Raw genomic sequence first — 21557 nt, forward strand, 5'->3', positions numbered from 1 at the left:
TGGATAGTCATGACGAGCAAAGCTTGCTTGTGCTTTTCAAGGAAGCATTGAAGCAGTATCGGTGTTACCTGAGGAAATCACACTTTGATGGCAAGTCTATAAACGAATTTCTAGTGAAGTCTCCTGTGCTAAATTTAGAAGATATTGAATGGAAAAACCATGTTATGCACTAGTATCGTTCCCAGGATGAGGTACTGTCTATGAAATCACATGCCAATTTGAAATTCTACTTTTCCGCAACTGCTTTATGGATCTTTTTTGCAGGAAATCTCCTCGAAGAATAATTCCGGTTTGAAAAAGAATGACAGGATATCGCAAATATGCTACCCGCTGCTTTGCTCTTGTTAGTACCTGTTGTCCTGTATCACTGTACTTGCATACATACCTGGTTCATTATGTGGCAACAGTATGCATGATAGCTTGCTTATCAACTGTTCGCTCCAAATTATCTGATCTGTATGAATGGTTACATTACTGTAGAATATATCCAATGCCAATGAATTTTTTTAGCTCTGCATTGTTCTTGTAAGTACATGTTGTCCTTTATCAGTGAACTTATATTGACAGGTAGTTGTTCATGTACCATCACTCTGCAGCTTATTTTCCTTTGCCCTCCATTTTTTACACATCAGATCTATATTTACTCTTACCATAAGGTTGGTACTGAAGAAGTTTAGTTGTGCATTGCTCTTGGCTTGTGCCTTTTGCCTGTATCGCTGCACATACATTTATAGCTACTTGGTTATGTAGCATCGCTCTTCATCTTATCTTAAATATTCTCCATTTTTCGTATATTATCACATCTATATATACTATTAACAAAATGTAGAATAAAGGCAATGCTTATGAAGAAGATTCTGTGGTAAACTTCTTAAATTGCCCCCCCATCAGCATGGACAAGGGCTTTATAGAGCTTGTCTTCACCAGTAATGTAAGTTTGTCCTTCTCAAGCCTTCAAACTTTGTTGTGTATATTTGGTTAGGCATGAATGCAACAGCTGTTTATTTTTGGTGTTTGCATCAAATTGCATGTTTAAAGTTTATTATGTACTCCCTCTGTTCCTAAATATAAGTCTTTCTAGAGATTTCAATATGGACTACATACGGAACAAAACGAGTGAATCTACACTCTAAACTATGTCTATATACATCTGTATGTAGTTCATATTGAAATCTCTAAAAGACTTATATTTAGGAATGGAGGGAGTAGTTCATAAACAAAAGTTTGTCCTTCTCAATTTAAGTTTTCAGTTGTACAACCAAGTTCCTTCTTCATACCATGTAAATTAAACTATACAGAGCAAGTGATCTTCTTTTGCACTGCATGTATGCTTCTGTTATTCATCTGTAATCTAGTGGTGTGGTGAACCTACCCACTACAGCACAATGTCATATTTTGCAATGTCTTAACTACGAACAATGGCATATCATTCTACTATTATTTAAACCGTCTCTTTATTTGCCAATCTGAAATGGGATAAATTGATAGCACACTAACCATTGATACTTATGAGTTCTTGATCTGTAATCCAGTGGTGTCGTGAAGCTGCCAACTCCTTCACAATGTCATTTCCTGCCATGTCTTGACCTGAACAATACCATATTGTGTTAATGCATTTTAAAACTGTGTCACTTTATTCGTCAGTAAGAAATGTGATGAATTGTCAGCACTGATACTTTTATGTGTAAAACCTGTCATCTGTCTGATTGTTTATCTTTCAGAGTGAGGAAGATATAAGTGTTGAACAAGCGCAGTCTCATCATCTTGCTCAGGTGCTTGCGCTGCAGCTCGCCAGCAGGGCTAACCTTTCTTGAACTCTGTCGGTTTTGTATATTATTTTGTCGGCGTGTTTATTTGCACTGGTGGCGATCTTTGATGCCCAGTGTATGTAATATGTTGTCTGCTTGTACTTTATTATCATAGTGGCGAACTTTGATGCCCAGTGGATGTAATATGCCGTAATTTCTTTATTGTATAGTCTAGGTTTTTTCTTATTCATGATGCTGCAGTTATTTTACTGTATAGATATCCTGTCTTTGCAGTAAAGCGGCCTAACCGTAAAATTACGGTACATAATCTGGCCATCATGCAATCACGATGTATGATCCACATCATGGGCCCCGTCAAACTTGCCCATTAGTAGATTAGGGCCTTTAATAGGCCGAGTAACCCCCGACCCTCTTTTCACAAGAAAACTCAATGGGCTTTTAGGAGGCTGAGAAGTAGGTTGGGCCTGAAACATGTCGAACAGCTCACGGGCTGGCAGCAGCCCGAATTGGACCCCGGCCCATGATTGTGCGAATCAAATCACGGGCTTTTAACAGGCCAAAATTGTCTCGATCCTTGTTTGGCCCAATCAGATATCGGCTGCGAGCAGGCCGGATGCAAACCGGGTCGTAGTTAGGCCCAACTATATGACGGGCTTTTAACAGGCCAAAATTAATATAGGGCCGAAATGTTAAACGGACCCTTAACAGGCCGAAACTAATATCAGGCCGATTTACTAAATGGGCCTTATCTAGTGGGCCCAAAAGCATAGTGTCCAGTTAACGGGCCGAATCTGATATGGGCCACAATTGAGGCTGAAGCCTCTTAAAGGGCCGGACCTGATCTGGGCCGTGATTTGGCCTAGAACATGGGAGGCTTTTAATAGGCCGGATCTCATATGGGCCATTATTAGGCCCGAAACGTGGCAGGCCATTAATGGACCGGATCAAATATGGGCCGGCATTTGGCCCAAAACATGGCAGCCAGTTAATGGGCCGGCCTACTAGGGTCCTCAAAATCTTGTGGGCCTACAGCTGGGCCGGCCCATTAGTGTCGGTGAAATCTCGTGGGCCTTTAGTTGGGCCGGCCCATTATGATCCGTAAGAATTTTGTGGGCCTTTACCTGGGCCGGCCCATTATGGCACACACAAATCTTGTGGGCCTTTACCTAGGCCGGCCGATTATGGGCCGCGAAATCTTGTGGGCCTTTAGCTGTGCCAGCCCATTATGGTCCGCAAAATCTCGTGGGCATTTAGTGGGCCGGCCCATTATGGTCCGCAAAATCTTGTGGGCCCTTAGTTGGGCCGGCCCATTTAAACTCGATGGGCCGTGCCACGTGTCGACGTATCATAAGCGCCTTCTGTCCAATAAGTGGATGACATCTGTCCCAATGATGAGCCGACACGTATTTCCTCCAGCCAATGATGATTTTACACGTGGAAAATCCCCATTGGTCGGGGCTGTTAACGGGTTATCGAATCCAAAACCCAACCTGATAGCTTAACGGCGTTCCGTTACGGTGGATGCCACGTGTCGGTCACCCTTGACGAAAGCACTTTTGTGACACACGATTTATCGTCATGGAAGTGGACACTTCCATGATGGTAATTTTGGTAATGTCATGGAACACTTCTACGACAGCACAGGTATGACTATCTTGATTCTGTCATAAATTTGTCATGGATGTACATGCATGACAGAAAACGCGACCTACTATGACAAACACGTATCATCACGGAAGTGTATTTTTTTGTAGTGTCAGCACTTCTTCGGCATGACGCTCAAAGGGATGTATCGATTATTCTTTGGATCACGAGTAAAGTGTTCGGACACAACGGAGGATGCAGGCCTTGATTGCAACCATCCAGATACCGAGGTAAGTAATTCCATGACCGAACATGTTGTCATTATATTTGTCACAACATTATTCTGAAAAACCATCCTCGGCCAGGGCTGGATAAGGAAGGTGGAGAGGATCAGGTGTTCGGCCCCTCTTCCCGAATATTCGGTAGATCCTGTATTAACCAGGATGCTGGCTCGCACACCTTATCAAGTGCCATTAGGGGAGGACAAGGAGAGGAATGGGGAAGCCAAAAGAGGACTTCATGCTGGAGGTACATTACGCAGCCTAACAGGGGAAATTAGTACCACCGTGTCGGAGGATGAACGGGGAGGAGAATCTAGTATCCCATCTCCCCACGGGAAGAAAAGGACTGCCCCTGAAGACTTGGAAGCAAAGGTCTCCAAACGAGGGAAGAAATCTTCATCAGGGGGCCCTGCCCCGGAGGGCAACATTACCGCACAGCGCCCACAGGGGGCCAGCCGTTAACTAAGCCGTAAGTGAACAAAGGTGCTTAGTAAGCATACTCCATTCTTTTCCTGAGAATAACGACCGAGACATATGTTTTGCAGTTCAGCTTATAGCCTCCCTCAACAATCTTCGTCCTCGGGGGATCTTCTTCCGGAGATGATGGAGAGCAAAATGCCTCCTCCTACTTCTATGCCTCATGAGGCGGATGACCCTGAGGTGTCGTCCCGGAGGATCTCTCCCGATCCGCAAAGACTAGAAGGTAACTCTTCGGCCGCCCGAAGTCTGGGGTGTTCAGCTCCTAGAGAGACCAACAGAAAAAGCCCCGAATTGTCCGATATACAACCGGACACATTGACGGGTCTTCTGCAGCAAGCGGCTATCTCAGAGGCACATATTACCTTAATGGATACGGTGGTTGAGAGGATTTCATCTGCAAAAAGCGGGTTGAATGAAGCTTTTACGAGCCTGCTAAGAGGCTTTGAGGAACGCAAAGTGATATTTTTGATTGTACCGTAAACGCAAGGTGCACTTTGTATAGATAGTAGCCCCTGAGACTCTGGTTGCCATCCCGACGAGGCAAGCAAAGGATCATAGTGTCAGGTAATGATGGTGCCAATTTTGTACGCAGGCGGCTGCAGCTCCTACGGCTGACCGGACTGCTTTTGCCGAACTGAAGTGGCAACTTGATGTGGCGGATGAAGCCATCACGCTTGTGAACAAGCGGCTTGATGAGGCATAGGGTATGTATATTTGGGTGGTCAGCAAATATTAATAAGAGCATGATGTTAGGATTTATGATATGCCTTGACTGCAGATGGTGCTGCTGCCGTGGAGACCCTTCGGGCAGAGCTTGCCCGGGCCAAGGAGAAAGCCAGGAGAAGCAATGCGGCTGCCGTGAAGGCAACTGATGAATTAAAAGCCGAACAGGCTGCTCATCGCCAAAGTGAGGATAGAATAGCCCAACATGGCTCTTGGGCTACAAAATGCCGCTAGCCGATATGAGCTTCTTGAAAGGGAAAACCAAGCGAAAATGGCTGACCTAAAGAAGGCCTTGCAAGCAGCAAAGGAAACTCACTCAAAGATCAGAGCGGCTCGGGAGGAGCTCTGGCAAGCCGGTGAGATCGCGGCTGGGAAGCCCTTTTTATTGTGAACAAAATTTAGCGATCCGAAGTATGCCCCTCTTGATCAATTGTGGATTTCTTCAAATGCATACTTGGATTTGTCAAAGAGTGTTGCCGATGCGACACAGTATTTTGAAGATCAAGAAGATCATGAAGCGGAAAGATTGTTCTGGTCACAGTTCAGTACTCCAAGAAGTCCCCTGCTGTTGAATGAGCAAATGGCTGAATGGGCCGAGCTCCGTAGATTATCCGGGCTTTCCATGAAGGCTGTTGTCTATCACCTATGGCCGAAGGAACCAAGTCCGGAATGTTATTTTGGTTTAGTGCAACGATTTATTCGTGTTGTGCCACGTATCGACGCTGTCAAGCGGTCGGCATGCATAGAGGGTGCGCGGATGGCCCTTGCCCGTGTTAAGACATACTGGGCGAAGATGGAGGCCACCGATTGCAAGCAGGGGTCCGCCCGGGGGCCAGGACTCGCCCGAGCACTATTTTGAAGAAGTCTTAGAAGGTGTCTGTTTAATAGAGGCTCAGTGCTCAAAGAATATCATGTTCAAATAACATGTATCTTGATTGTAAAAACAATGCTTTTGATAATAAAGGCTACATGCATACTTTTGCCCGTGAAGTATTGTAGTGCCTCTTGTGCGGCTGTTTATGTGTATATGTATATAACCTGAAAGTTTGCATTCGTCGGCTTCAGCCCCCTTACGTATAACACACGGGTGTTCGATAAAAGCGCGTATTCACACTTGATCCAACGTCTTGGTCCGTTAAGGAGGTGGTAGCGCGGCGAACGAGGCAATCAGACTATATAGCTTTAACACTTTCACTTAGCCATAGGAGTTTCACGGTGGGGCTACGATATAGCCCCTGGTATGTTCGTGTTTGTCCGAATACGGTGCATTTACATACGTGACCGGAAAACCGGTCCTTCATTAATGCGGAGGAATCGCGAAGATTCCACTAAGTCATTGAGTGGTTGACCAGTCTCTCGCTTTATCATGACAGTCAGTTTTCGGCTTTCTCTACTGAGGTGCTCATCTGGATAAACCAAGGCATAATCTCAGTAGTTCTCCCTGTGCCACCTTAGCCGATAGAGTGGAACATAAGGTAGCAAAACACAGGAGTCGGGCAAACCCAACTATTGACCAAAGACATGATTCAGAGATGATGCATCTAAGGCCAAACTCACGACGCCGAACACTCCCGAAGGTATTCGAACTTTACAACATATACTAGGCTGAATAATGCCCTCGATATTGAGCCCTGAATTTCAAGGTACGTGCATCAATCCGGCGTGACGAAGGAGCGCCTGTGGTGAGAGCATGGATCTCAAAAACACACTGGTTGCTGCCTCTGTAACGTCTATTTTAGAACGGCGAATCATAAGCTCGCCAATAACGCCGGTATCCCTCTTGGTCATTTTAAGTGCCAGGAGGGTGTGACACAACAAGAGACAATAAAAAAGGTTTACACGGGGTCTTAATCTAAAAAAGAAACCTTTGAACGGGGCCCTGCTGCACATATGCGCCTTTGTCTCCGTTGTGTCGTATACTTGAAGGGTAGCACGATGGTCATCTGTAAAAAACCAGGTGAAAGAATCTGGTGCGATCGTGCGTAAAGTCGGTTGATCTTAATGAACCATGAAAATTCAATCTCTTGAGTGTAAATAGGGTCAAGACGAACTATGGACCCTTTACATGCAGGCAGCCCCCCGCACCACATATGGGGGCATAACCGTTAATCAACCTCAGGTTTATCTGGGCTGCTACAACTAGGTGTGCACCGAACACGTCTAGCTGTGTCCGTGGTCTCGAAGACCGATGAGTTTCTTGGGTTGGGAAGGCCATTCCGTGATTCGACTGCTAGAGCCGCCACGTATTCTTCCGTACAAAGAGAATGCTCTATGTTTCCGCTAATTGTGATGATGCCACGTGGACCGGGCATCTTGAGTTTGAGATAAGCGTAACATGGTACTGCATTGAAATGAGCAAAGGCCATTCTTCCGAGTAGTGCATGATAGCCACTTCGGAACAGAGCAATGTCGAAGATTAGTTCTTCCCTTCGAAAGTTGTCGGGAGAACCGAATACAACATCCAATGTTAAAGAGCCCGTGCAGCGGGCCTCTACGCCTAGTATTACTCCTTTAAAGTACTGCTTTTGGTTGATTCTTGATGGGTCTATCCCCATCTTGCGGATAGTGTCCTGATATATTAGATTAAGGCTACTGCTGCCATCCATTAGGACTCGGGTGAGATGGTATCCGTTGATTATTGGGTCGAGCACCAAGGCAGCCGAACCCCCATGGTGTATACTGGATCGCTGGTGCCGCTGTGGGCCAACCAACTGTCCTCGCCCGCGCAAAAGTGGGTCATAAGAGTTGTTCGGGCTGCCATTGTCTTTAGCTTTTCCTATCCGAGGTGTCTGGCAAACCATTTGTCCCGGACACTGTGTTTGAAAGCTGCTAGGGCTTCGGCATCCGGACAGTTGACGATTTGGTTCTTCTTGGTGAGAAACCTGTTCCAAAGCTTACGGGCTGACTCTCCGGGTTGTTGAATTATGTGACTTAAATCGTCTGCATCCGGAGGTCGGACATATGTCCCTTGAAAATTAGCCCTGAAAGCATCCTCGAGTTCCTCCCAGCTTCCAATGGAATTTTCGGGGAGGCTTTTCAGCCAGTGTCGAACTGGTCCTTTCAACTTGAGGGGCAGGTATTTGATGGTGTAGAGATCGTCTCGGCGAGCCATATGGATGTGAAGAATAAAGTCCTCAATCTAGACTACAGGGTTTGTCGTTCCGTCGTATGCCTCAATGTTTACGGGCTTAAACCCCTCTGGAAGTTCATGATCCAGCACCTCATCGGTGAAGCACAGGGGGTGTGTGGCGCCCCTGTACTTGCATGTGTCGTGGCATGGGTTCGACGGCTGTAGTGTTCGGTGTTGATACCGAGCTGGTAGTTGATCAGTATAGTCGGTTTGGTGGTCGTGATCCTGCATAGGAACACGTTTCCTACATCCATAGATGGACTTGGTCATACCAGCTCTTTTGTCCACGTGCTCACGTAGATCGTATGTTGACTTGTGTGCGGCGTCATTAGCCGCTCTGTCTTGGCCACGAGGTGGTCGGTCCGGTAGATCGGTCGTATTGTTTTTTGGCGGAATGGGTGCGATAGCCTCGTCGTCGAATTCGGGCAGCATCTTATGTTTTGGGTAGCTCTTTGTTTGGCGATCACCGCCGTATCTTTCCTCAGTGTCGAGCACTTCGTTCCATCTATGATTGAGCGTATCCCGCGCGGCTTTAAGCCGTTGCTTCTTCTTCTTCTTCAAGATCCTCGCGGTGGCAATAAGTTTCTTGTGGAGGTGCTCTTGTTCCAAGTGCTTTTCCAGGATGATGTGTGCATCGTCGTCCCGACTATTCTCCTCTCCGGAGACAGGTTTATAAGTTTTATCTTCAGCATCACTATGATCGGACAGCGGGCCTGGACTATGTTCGCCCTCTCCTTCCTCGTTCTGCTCCATTGTTGGGCCTGCAGGTGAAAGGATTGAGATGGACCTACAGGGGGTGAATAGGTACAATTACAAATTTTAATTAATACAAAGCAATTTTAGGCAATAATGCGGAATATGAGAGTGAGCCTAACAATTGCAAGAGTAGTACTAAGTGCTAAGCAAGTAACACGAGTATGTAAGGAAGCAAGCACAATATGATATAAGTAAGTGCTAAGAGACAAGTAACCACAAGTAGAGAGTTAGGGTTAGGAATAACCGTAACTCCGGGAGACGAGGATGTATGCCGATGTTCACATCCTTGGAGGGAAGCTACGTCACTGTTAGAGAGGTGGATGTTACCACGAATGCACACCAACGCCACGAAGGCTCACCCTATTCTCCCTTTGAGACAACACCATGAAGGTATTTCTCAACCACTAGTGGTAGACCTTGGGGTGGTCTCCAAATCCTCACAAACTTTTCCGGGGGTAATCACAAAGGTCGATTCCTCTCCGAAAGACTCCTACCGCCTAGGAGTCTCCAACCTCCAAGAGTGACAAGAACGATGGGAAAAGCTCAAAACTTGCTCAAATCACCAATTCCTTTGGTGCAAAGAAGGAGAAGAAGTGGATCTATCACTTGATTGGACAACTTCCCTCAAATGCTCTCAAAACCCTTGGGGATCTAAGATTTGGTGTGGAGGAGTGAGAGAGAGAGTGAAATGTGTTCTAGGGTTTGCTAAAAGTGAGTGGTCAGTCCTCTCCCATGGGGAAGAAGGGCTATATATAGTGTGAGCACAATTATGGCCATTGTAGTTTAAGTGAATGGGCAGCCCGGACATGCGGGCAACGGGCCGGACATCCGATCTGGCAAGGTTCGAGGAACAGAACCAGAACCAGAACAAAAAGCAGAGGGGCCGGACATCCGGGGGCCAAGCCCGGACATCCAGCGTATCAGGAACGCCTGGATATCCGGCAGAAGGCCGGACATCCATCGTGATCACAACCAGGTTACAAAACCTCAGCTGTTCTACGGGTAGTGGAGGCTGGACATCCAGGATAGGGCCCGAACATCCGGTGTGTCAGGTAGTCCCGGACATCCGGGGAAACACCCGGACATCCTCGCGCAGCGCAACACACAAGAGTTCTCTGGATGTCTAGGCCTGGATATCCGGCAAGAAGGCCAGATATCCGGCGTGAGGCCCGAACATCCGGCTTGAAGCCCGGACATCCAACAGCCAAGAGACAGAAACGGAAAGTTTTAGCATGTGCATGTATGGCAATGAGGTTTGTGGCAAGAGCAAGCCTTTAACTAACCCTATTGATCCCCTCTTAATAGTGTGGGATCCTATACTCAAGAAAACAAATATGAAATCAATTTTTATGCTTCATCCTTGAGTAAAATCACTTTGTATGCTCTTGATCCACACACTTTGATGAACCGGGGACTAACACTTGAGATTTACTTAACAACCATTGTTAGTCCCCTACATGTATATTTTCATCAACATCAAAACATGATGTAAGGGCATGATTGCTCTTTCAATCTCCCCCTTTTTGTTTGTTGATGACAATCACACATGTAGTATCACAGTTGCAATAAATAATCTTAGCATTAACAAACATGAGATTAAGAATACAATGTATGTTGATGTTTCTATTTATATTTGGCTCCCCCTCATTGTGAGCATGAGATGAATATGTTAGGATGCATATGTATCTCCAGGAGATATATATGTGAGAGACATGCACATATAAAACCACCATAACACATGGACTAAAAAAACATTTCATAGCCACAAGGTAACAACATAGTCTCACATGATTAAGATAATAAGATAACAGCATAGTCTCACATGATCAATATAATAACATAGGTAGCAACATAACAAGTTTGAATAATAGTAGAGCTAACACAAATAGCCAGTACATCATAGTATGACCACACTAAGATACTACTTCTCCCCCTTTGACAACAACAAATAAAAAGGGGCAAAGAACTAAACGTACTCGATCACTCCTGGCGGACGTCATCATGATCGACAAAGAACTCGGAATACTCGTCATGAGACGGGAAACCAAAGGTAGAAGTGGATGGAGCTGCGGGAATAGGATCATCATCACTCACGAGACTCCCATGGTTACGGAGGTGCTGCTTGAGCTGATTCTTGGAGATGATGAGGCGCTTCTGAACATCATGATTCTGCTGACAGCTGAAAGTGATTGCCCTCATGTTAGGAGATTGATCCTTGCTCATGAACGAGGCAAGGCATCCAGGAGGAGCCTACGAGGAAGATGGAACAGAGCAACCATTGGGCTGAGTCCCACCAGCAGACCTCCTAGGCTGAGTAGGAGCAGCAGTCTGAGCAGCAGCCACCACACGCATATGAGGAGCAGGCTTCCAAATAGAATGAACAGCAGTCTTAACCACCTCAAAGGGAGCAGTGTGATCAATCAAAGCCTGAATGAATGGAGCATGAGGAAACTGGCGCGTCTGAATGAAACTGCAAAGACGGATCTCATGCCAATCACAATGGGCTATGTCCAGAGGCTCAGTGGGTTTGTCATGCATATGAACCATCAAGTCAATGCAATAGTTGTAAGCCCTCGAGCGATCTCCCTTCTTAGGATAGAGAGTGCGAAGCACACACTAATAGAGGATGTAGTAAGGAGCACGGAACATAGATACCTCATTGAGTGGACATGCAAGTTCTTCTTGAGTGAGCTGAGAGGTAGGTTTGACAAGTGGCAAGCAAGAGTCAATCCCTTTGGGCTTGTGCTCAGGATCCATACTATGGATGCAATGGCCAACACCGGAGAGACCCAAAATCTGAACAAACCTGTCATAGGTGATGCTCAGAGTAGTGTTATTAGTCATCCAGGTGAGAGTGTTGTTCGGACCAAAGAAACAGGTGGCATAGAACTGTAGAATGGCAGCTTCATTCCAATCACACCTGAAGGTCATTGCGGGACTAAGAGTCATATCATCAATGATCTTGACCGGATTGTTAGGAAACATGTCAGGATGCTCACGCAGGAAGTTCAGATCCAAGCATGAGTGAGGAGCAAGTCCACGCCCATGGACCAAACTGGAATAGAGATCCTGCTGCATACGAGTCCGGGACTGAGGATCCTCCGAACCAGCCACCATATCATATTGATTGACATCCCGATGAAACACAAGATATTGAGCTACCCCCACAGTTTTGAAGTTGTGGGGGGGGGATCCCCGCTGTCAGGAAGCTCCATGGAGATGCGACGACCATGGAAAACGGGCATTGCAGAACCACGAACTTGAGGCACCAGCGCCCTCCTAGTACCAGGCTTGGACTGTCCAACGGAGTGTCTTGGTGCACTGACATCCTCTTCCTCCCCAACATAGTCCGCATCATCTGGATCCGAGGCCGACAGACTAGTGTATGGTGCCCGCTTCTTCTTCTTGGTGGTGGTGGTCTTCTTCTTCTTAGGCCGAGCATGCTCATCGGAGTCGGTTGAGCCTTGCCGGCGAACAACTGGAATGGATAATGAGAGATCCCGATGAGATGGAGCCAACAAGTATGAACATGGATAAAACAAATTAAACAATGGGATGACCATTTTTGAGCATGACCATAGAATAAGTCCAGTGGTAGATCAAAAAATGTGACATGTCCATTATTTAAATTGATTAGTCGAGCTCATTGGCAGATTTTTAGGCTTAGGCAAGAGACACCAACACTGAAGAGAGACATAGATGCCAAGATATGCATGAGAGAGTGAAGCATTAAGATTTTTCGGTCACCATAGAAGTAGAATGGAGGAGAGATAGCATCCATACCCCTAGAAGAAGGGTCGGGGTGATTGGGGCCGCAGTTTTTGGTACGCACCATGAGGAACTCCGATGATGAATCCAGTCCCCCCCCCTCCCAAGGGATTCACACCACAACCTAGGAAATTGATTGGATGGAATCATAGATCGGGAGGAGGAGAATCCGTGAGCAGAAGATCGGGGCCAGAGGTCGGAGGAGAGGGTCGGGGCAGCGCTAGAGCAATGGCCAGGCGGCGGCGGCAGTGTGAGGCGAGATGGGGGAATGAGCAAGCGTGAGTGTTAAACTGTCCCCAAATCCCACGCCCACCCCCAGTTATATGTGGCTGCGGGCGACGGGCCGGACATCCAGGAATAAGCCCAAATATCCAGTGTGTGGGGGTCAAGGGGCAAACTTTTCAGGGCCCGGATGTCCGGCAAGAGCCCGAGTGTCCGTCCACTGAAAGTGCATGATTGCAGTTTGAGCTTCAGAAAGATTTTTCTCCCGGGCCCGGATGTCCGGCTGAGGAGTCGAATATGCGGTCACTGGACAACAAGACCAGGCAGGGGAGAGATGTGGAAGGGGCCAACAAATATGATTTGATATAGACTCCGCCAAGGAGTTTTGTTGAGAATTATGGGGAAAGGAAACCTTGAGTAATCTAAGGCCATACTAAGGAGTAATAACAACCCAACCAATAATAAGAAATGAAAGGTCCACACAAGAAAATGCACAAACGGTGACCGAGGTCACCATGATTGAGCATATGGAATATAGTGCCGCAAAGATGTAGACTTTGGCACATAGTCACGACTCCATCATGTTAAAGTACCATAGTTCGAGAACCATGACAACTTTGAGAGTGTTTATTCTATTTATGCATCATGTAGGGTGAGAATACTCATGAATTGAATGTCTCCCCCTAAATATATGCCTACATCACAACAAGACATTAAGTTCATGGATGAATGGGTACTAGATTTCACATAATGTTGTCAAGCTCCAAGATACCAAGTTCACGCCTAAGTCGACAAAACCTTGCTTCATCCAATGGTTTTGTGAAAATATCCGCAAGTTGCAAATCTGTGCCAACATGATCTATGTGAATATCACCCTTTTCCACATGATCTCTCAAGAAGTGATACCTAATATCAATGTGCTTGGTCCGGGTATGATCTTTGGGGTTCTCAGCAATATTGATGGCACTTTCATTATCACATAGAAGAGGAACATGTCTATAGGTGATGCCGTAATCCTTCAAAGTTTGCCTCATCCATAGTAATTGAGTTGCACAACTGGCGGTTGCAATGTATTCAGCTTTTGCGGTAGAGAGGGCAATGCAATTTTGTTTCTTCAAGGACCAACTTACGAAGGAGCATCCAAGAAACTGACATGCGCCAGAGGTGGACTTACAATCCACTTTTTCTCCAGCCCAATCCGCATCCGTGTACCCAATGATATCGAACTTAGCATCCTTGGGGTACCATAAACCCAACTTTGGGGTGTGAACAAGGTATCTAAGAATATGCTTAACCGCCTTATGATGACTTTCCCTAGGGGAAGCTTGAAATCTAGCAAACATGCATACACTGAACATGATGTCTAGTCTAGATGCACAAAGGTAAAGCAATGAACCAATCATAGAGCGGTAAATAGATGGGTCGAAAGGAATACCATTTGTGTCTTCAGTGAGTGCAATTTTGGTTGGCATCGGTGTCTTGCATGGACTAGCATCAGACATGCCAAACTTCTCTAGGATATCTTGAGGTATTTTGCTCGAGACAAGAAAATTCCTTCTTGAAATTGTTAAATTTGAAATCCGAGAAAGAACTTCAAATCCGCATTAAGTGACATTTCAAAATTCTTGGTCATTGAAGCCGCAAACTTCTTGCACAAATGAATGTTAGGAGAACCAAAAATGATATCATCTACATAGATTTGGCATAAGATCAAATCACCCTTGTCCCTCTTAGTAAAAAGAGTGGGATCGATCACCCCTCTCACAAAACCATCATCGAGTAAAAACTTCTTAAAATGATCATTCCAAGAACGAGGTGCTTGTTTGAGGCCATACAAAGCCTTATGAAGTTTATACACATAGTCTTTGTGATCGGGATCAATGAACCCAGGTGGTTGTGACACATATACTTCTTCTTGTAGAGGATCGTGAAGGAAAGCACTCTTCACATCCATTTGATGTAAAGTAAAACCATTGAAAGCGACATAAGCAAGTAAGATGCGAATGGATTCAAGACAGGCAATGGGGGCAAAGGTCTCACCAAAGTCCAAACCTTCAACTTGTGAGTACCCTTCTGCCACTAACCTTGCCTTGTTACGGATTATTACACCATTCTCATCTTGCTTGTTCTTGAAAATCCATTTTGTTCCAATGATGTTGTGCTCGGTAGGTGGCCTCTTGACTAATGACAACACTTGGTTGCGTTCAAAACTGTTCAACTCTTTTTGCATAGCAACGAGCCAATCGTTGTCCATCAATGCATCTTGTACCTTGAGGGGCTCAACACTAGACACAAACGAGAAGTGAGCACAAAAGTTTGTCAAATGTTTACGAGTGACTCTACCTTCCGATATGCCAGTGATAATTTTGTCAACATCAACACGACCGGCGACTCGAGGCATGATGGAGGTTAGGGTTTCTCGAGGTTCAACTTCATGCCCATCATCCACATCCTCAACATATGGATCATTAATGTGTGGTGGAAGATCTTCTTGCTCATATTGCATTTGTTGAGGTTCATCATCAATGATTGGAGTTTCTTGTTCTTGCTCTTCATGATGATCTTGTTCTTGAAGATTATCATGAAGATGAAGTTGATCATATTCTTGTACTTGGACTAAGGGCATCGGTTGAACAATAGGAGTTTGTGGTGGTATGGGTGTTGAAGCAGTTTGATGATGTGTGAGACTTCCATCTTGTTCTTCATCATCATTAGGTTCTTGTTCCATTGGAAGAAGTGCACCAACACCCATGATCAAGATATCTTGAGAGGAATCTTCTTCACCTACATCACTTAGATCAACTTGCTCCCCATGGGATCCATTAAATTCATCAAACACCACGTCATAAGTTTCTACAACACATCCATTGGATTTGTTGTAGACTCTATAGGCGTGAGAGTTTGATCCATAGCCAACAAATATGCCCTCAATTGTTTTGGATTGAAATTTTCCTAACTGTTCTGTTTTGTTCAGGATGAAACATTTGCACCCAAATACACGAAAGTACTTGACATTTGGCTTGTTCCCAGTTAGGAGCTCATATGGAGTCTTTTCCAATATAGTACGGAGGAAGAGACGGTTTGATGCATGGCATGCAGTGTTGATAGCTTTGGCCCAAAAACTATGTGGTGACTTGTATTCATCCAACATGGACCTTGCCATCTCCACAAGTGTACGGTTCTTCCTTTCAGCTACACCATTTTGCTGAGGAGTGTATGGAGCTGAATATTGATGCCCAATCCCTTCATCACTAAGGAATTCTTCCAAGGTATAGTTCTTGAACTCAGAGCCATTGTCACTTCTTATTGCCAAGATCTCTTTGTCAAACTTGCGTTGTGCTTGCTTGGCAAAATCAATGAAGGTGATCTTTCTCTCATCCTTGGACTTGAGGAAAAACACCCATGTATATCTTGAGTAATCATCAACAATGACAAGTCCATACTTTTCCCCACCAACACTACAAAAAAATGCACTTCCGTGATGATACGTGTTTGTCACAGTAGGTCGCATTTTCTGTCATGCATGTACATCCATGACAAATTTATGACAGAATCAAGATAGTCATACCTGTTTTGTCGTAGAAGTGTTCCATGAAATTACCAAAATTATCATCACGGAAGTGTCCACTTCCATGACGATAAATCGCGCGTCACAGAAGTGCTTTTGTCAAGGGTGACCAACACGTGGCATCCACCATAACGGAACACCGTTAAGCTATCGGGTCGGGTTTTGAATCTGATAACCCGTTAACAGCCCCGACCAATGGGGATTTTCCATGTGTAAAATCATCATTGGCTGGAGGAAACATGTCTTGGCTCATCATTGGGACAGATGTCATCCACTCATTGGACAGAAGGCGCCTATGATACGTCGACACGTGGCACGGCCCAACACAGGCCCATTCCTGTGAAAAGGCCAGCCCAGTAAAACTTAGCAGGCCAGCCCATATAAGGCCTACTTGTGTCAGGTCCATTTAAGCCCATGGCCCATACGAGATGTGCCAATTCGGCCCGTCAATGGCCCGTTAAAGCTTTGACACCATTGCAGCCCATCGTCAGTTCGAGCCTGTTAACAGCCCGCTATATATTTGGGCTCAATATCGGCCAGATGAAATTTTGGCCTGTTAACGGCCCATTTAATGGATGGGCCAATTTTCAGGATGTACATCTTTCGGCCTTTTAGCGACCCATTTAAATGTTGGGCTAATTTCCGGCCGGGTGTGTCTTTCAGCCTGTTGACGGCCCATAAATCTGATGGGCCATTTGTTGTCGGACCTGAGTTTTGGCCTTTTAGCGGCCCATTTAAGTGTTGGGCCAATTTCTGGCCCGGTGTCACTTTCAGCCTGTTGACAACCCATAAATCAGTTGGGCCATTTGTAGTCGGACCTGAGTTTTGGCCTTTTAGCAACCCATTTAAGTGTTGGGCCAATTCCCAGCCCTATGTGCCTTTCAGCCTGTTAACGGACCATAAATGAGTTGGGCCATTTGCAGTCGGACCTTAGTTTTGGCCTTTTAACGGCCCATGCCCTTCATGGTCCAATACCAGCCCGGTTTCTCTTTCGGCCTGCTAAAGGCCCACAACACAGTTGGGCCATTTACAATACGACCTGACTTTCGGCCTCTTAGCGGCCCATGGTCCTCATGGTCCAGTACAAGCCCGCAGTCTCTTTCGGCCTACTAAAGGCCTACAGTATAGTTGGGCCATATGTAGCCCAAACTTAGTAACGGCATGTTAACGGCCCGTGAAATAAATTGGGGCCACCTGTTGCCCGCTTCGATGTCGGCCTGTTAACGACCCGGGAGGTAAGAGGGCCGACCATTAACTTTTGGCCTAGTAACGGCCCATTAACTTAATGGGCCCACTAAAGTTCGTACATGTCTTTAGGCCAAATTAGATAATTTGAGCCCATTACGACGAGCAATTATGCACAGGACCAAAACCGATCAAGCAAAGGTACGGCATACAGGGAATAACGTTGCACATCCAGCATATATTACAGGAAATTATATCCACAGGGCAATCAAAGATTGATGCCAGTGCAAATAAATGAGCAGAACCTAACCATCTACAACGTCACAATCTGCAACCTCAGCATAGATTACGCCCATAAGCATGTGGGCAAGTTCTTTCTGCTTTGCTACACTATCTCTGAAAACATTGATCAGTTGTTGTGTCGCACGACTCTGCACCTCTGATTCATCCACCATTTCTATCATTGCTTCAGCCATTAATTGGTTCACAAACATACATTTATTCCGTTGCATTCAAGACAGAGGATACTGAATATATTCATATGGCGATTTTGGCAGGCTTGTATTATTGATAGTGGAGAGTGTCTCGCCCACTTCATCATAACATAAATTAGGACGGGAGCCAAACAGATTAATCATGAGTTATTGCCATATTACCTGGCCTAGATTTACTGGAAAGAAACAATGGGGTTGCCTTGCTGTTTTCAGAGTTTGTCTTCTTATCTTCAGCAGCCTGCACAAAATTAACACACTAGCATTGCTATCATTTGCCAAGTCACATAATAGGAAAGCAACATCACCACAACGAACGTTTGGGCAACTAGCCTACACCAAATTAACACAATATGGCACAGCTATCATCAGCCAGGTAAGGTAGCACGAAAGCAACATTGACACAATGAATGAATGGGCAACTAGAGAAGCACTACAATTCAGTAATGTGCGCGATATGAGATAGTACATTCATGCAGCTCAGTATGCAAAACTACCACGCAGTTTTCCTTACAAAAATCAACATTGGCGCCTTTAACATTTTGCTACAACTAATTTTAGATCAGATAAAGGTTAGATTCACGCCGATTAACAAAATACATGTTGATGTAAAAATATAGTGATATACAACAGGTACTTACATCAGCATTGGAGCATAGAGAATTCCCGCAAGATATTGTCCTCGAATACGATCCCAATGGAGGAAGTCTTCTATCATTCAACCTTATTTTCTAAAAGACAGATGGGTAAGAAACATGTACAAAATATGATCAGAATGCTATAAAATTTCATGATGCGAGGATATGCACACGCTTCTTAGAATGGAGTTGACATTCTTTTGCTGGACTGGAGCGGACTAGTTCTTTGGCCACTGGAATCTGCTTATTATCAGTGGGAGTTGGGTTTCTTTGTGCTGGAGCAGTATCTATGAAAAATGGAGTTGGTTTATTATCTCCTGGCGTTTGGATCTTTTGCAAAGAGCTGGTTTGTAACCCTTCAGATTCTAACATAGCCGTCTTCCCCTTGCATGCCTTATATAGAAGAATGGTGATTCAGTTATAAAACATGCTACAGCAGAGATGGAATAGGTACTAAAGAATAGAAAGGCATGACATATTGACATGTATTCCCTCCATCCGGAAATAAATGGACGGGTCTAGGCGTATTTCAGTTCTAGATACATCCGGTTTTATCCATTTCTGTGACATTTAATCCGGACGGAGGGAGTATGATGTGAGAGCTAGGGATAAGACAGGACAACACAGTAAAAAAACACTGAAACCCCACTGCAGAACCGAAGTATTCAAACCCACTGATATGAGATAGTACACTCATGCAACTGAGGATGCAAAACTACCAGGCAATTTTCCTTAGAAAAATCAAGATTGTGGCCTTTAATCATACATTTTGCTACAACTAAATTTAGATCAGATAAAGGTCGGATTCACGCCGATTAACAAAATACATGCTGATGTAAAAATATAGTGATATACAATAGGTACTTACATCTACATTGGAGCATAGAGAATTCCTGCAAAAATCTTTGCTCATAAACGATACCATTGCAGAAATTCTTCTATCTGTTAAGCTTATTTTCTAAAAGAGAGATGGGTAAGAAACGTGTAGAAAATATGATCAGCATGCTATAAAATTTCATGATGCAAGGATACGCACACGCTTCTTAGAATTGAGTTGACATATTTTTGCTGGACTGGAGCGGACTAGTTCTTTGGCCACTGGAATATGCTTATTATCAGTAGGAGTTGGGTTTCTCTGTGCTGGAGCAGTATCTATAAAAACTAGAGTTGGTTTATTATCTCCTGGTGTTTGGATCTTTTGCAAAGGCCTTTTTTGTAACCCTTCAGATTCTAACATAGTCGTCTTCCCCTTGCATGCCTTGTATAGAAGAATGGTGCTTTAATTATAAAACATGCGACATCAGAGAGATGGAATAGGTACTGAAGAATAGGAAGGCATGACATATTGACATGTATTCCCTCCATCCGGAAAAAAATGGATGGGTCTAGGCGTATTTAAGTTCTAGATACATCATTTTTTATCCATTTCGGCAACATGTAATCCAGACGAAGGGAGTATGGTGTAAGAGCTAGGGATACGACAGGACAACACAACAAAAAACACTAGTTGAATGTATAACTATATGCTAGCGGAATACATACAGAAATAACTAAGTCAGCATACACGTGTATGAGTGGGAAAATAAGATGGCATTGCAACAGAGCACTAGAACAACACTTCAATGTAAAAAAACATGGTATGGCAGACAGATGAAGTACATTCTGATGAATAACAATGCATAAGATATTCAGAAGCATGATGTCCAAATTAAGCAGATGGCATTGCGATAGAGTAGAATGACAGTACTTGAATTTGAAAACATGTTATCATGAATGGAATAGGTACTGAAAAACAGGAAGGCGTGACATATTTACATGCATGATCAGTATGCTAAGCACATGGCATTGCAATGGAGTAGATACACTCCAGGATATTATATGCATGTTGTACCCATATCACAGGCCAAGTTAGAGCAAGGACCTTGTGGGGTGAAGAGGATTCATCATCTTTCTGCAAGTCTTCTGAAGAACTGCCTTTACATGTTCCATCATATTGGGTATCATTGACATCAACTGTGTTGGCCTTTACATTGCTCCGTGAGGTTCTTGTGAATATATTAGTGTGTGCAATTATATCTGACATGCATGGAAGACAACTAGTAGTTAGATTTATGTAAATGAGTGCCTGTAGGAGACGACATAAATAGTAGGACTGGGGTTAACTAGCAGCAACAGGTCTCATAAACTAAAGGGAGAACACAGATGAAAGCTACAGAATATGTATCTTTTGTACTCGAGATTAACTAGATGGCACACAAAAGTATTAAAGAACAACATAGGTAATACTAGAAGTGGTATAATACTATAATCACCAGCCTGTGGGATAGCATTGGCTGATGGATGATAACTATGGAACAACGTTACCTAAAGAACAAGTATCTTAGCTGAACTATGGAACAACGTGAACTCCTGAACAAGACCCGTAAGAGATCAGCATGAATATATAGTGAAATGTGATGATCTATTTTCCGTGCTTAGATGAATAACAAAGCCATAAATGTTGCACACAAGTAAGATGAGGGTACAACTTATTTGGCTGCCATCCATAGGAGTGAGCATCATGTCCTGACTTGTTGATGGCCCTGCAGTTGTTGAGGTTGTCCATGTCGGGCACGCGCATTCGATGCAGGTAACTATTGAGTGGGGACTGTACACTACTAGGAAAAGGGCTATAGATGGAAATGGCACTAATGGCGCACCAGACATGTGGTGCGCCATTAGTATATACTAATGGCGCACCACCTTCTGATGCGCCATTAGTGTTGAAACTACTAATGGCGCACCCTGCCTACGGTGCGCCATTAGTACCAATTTTTTTTTGAACTAGTGCGCCTGTCCAAACATACTAATGGCGCACCGTGTGTGTGGTGCGCCATTACTAGTTAAACTAGTAATGGCGCACCATGCCACGGTGCGCCATTAGTAACCTTGGCCACCACTTCCACCGAATGCACCCCCCCCC

The sequence above is a fragment of the Triticum aestivum genome, chromosome 7B, assembly GCF_018294505.1.
Source record: "Triticum aestivum cultivar Chinese Spring chromosome 7B, IWGSC CS RefSeq v2.1, whole genome shotgun sequence".
Classification (NCBI taxonomy): Eukaryota; Viridiplantae; Streptophyta; class Magnoliopsida; order Poales; family Poaceae; genus Triticum; species Triticum aestivum.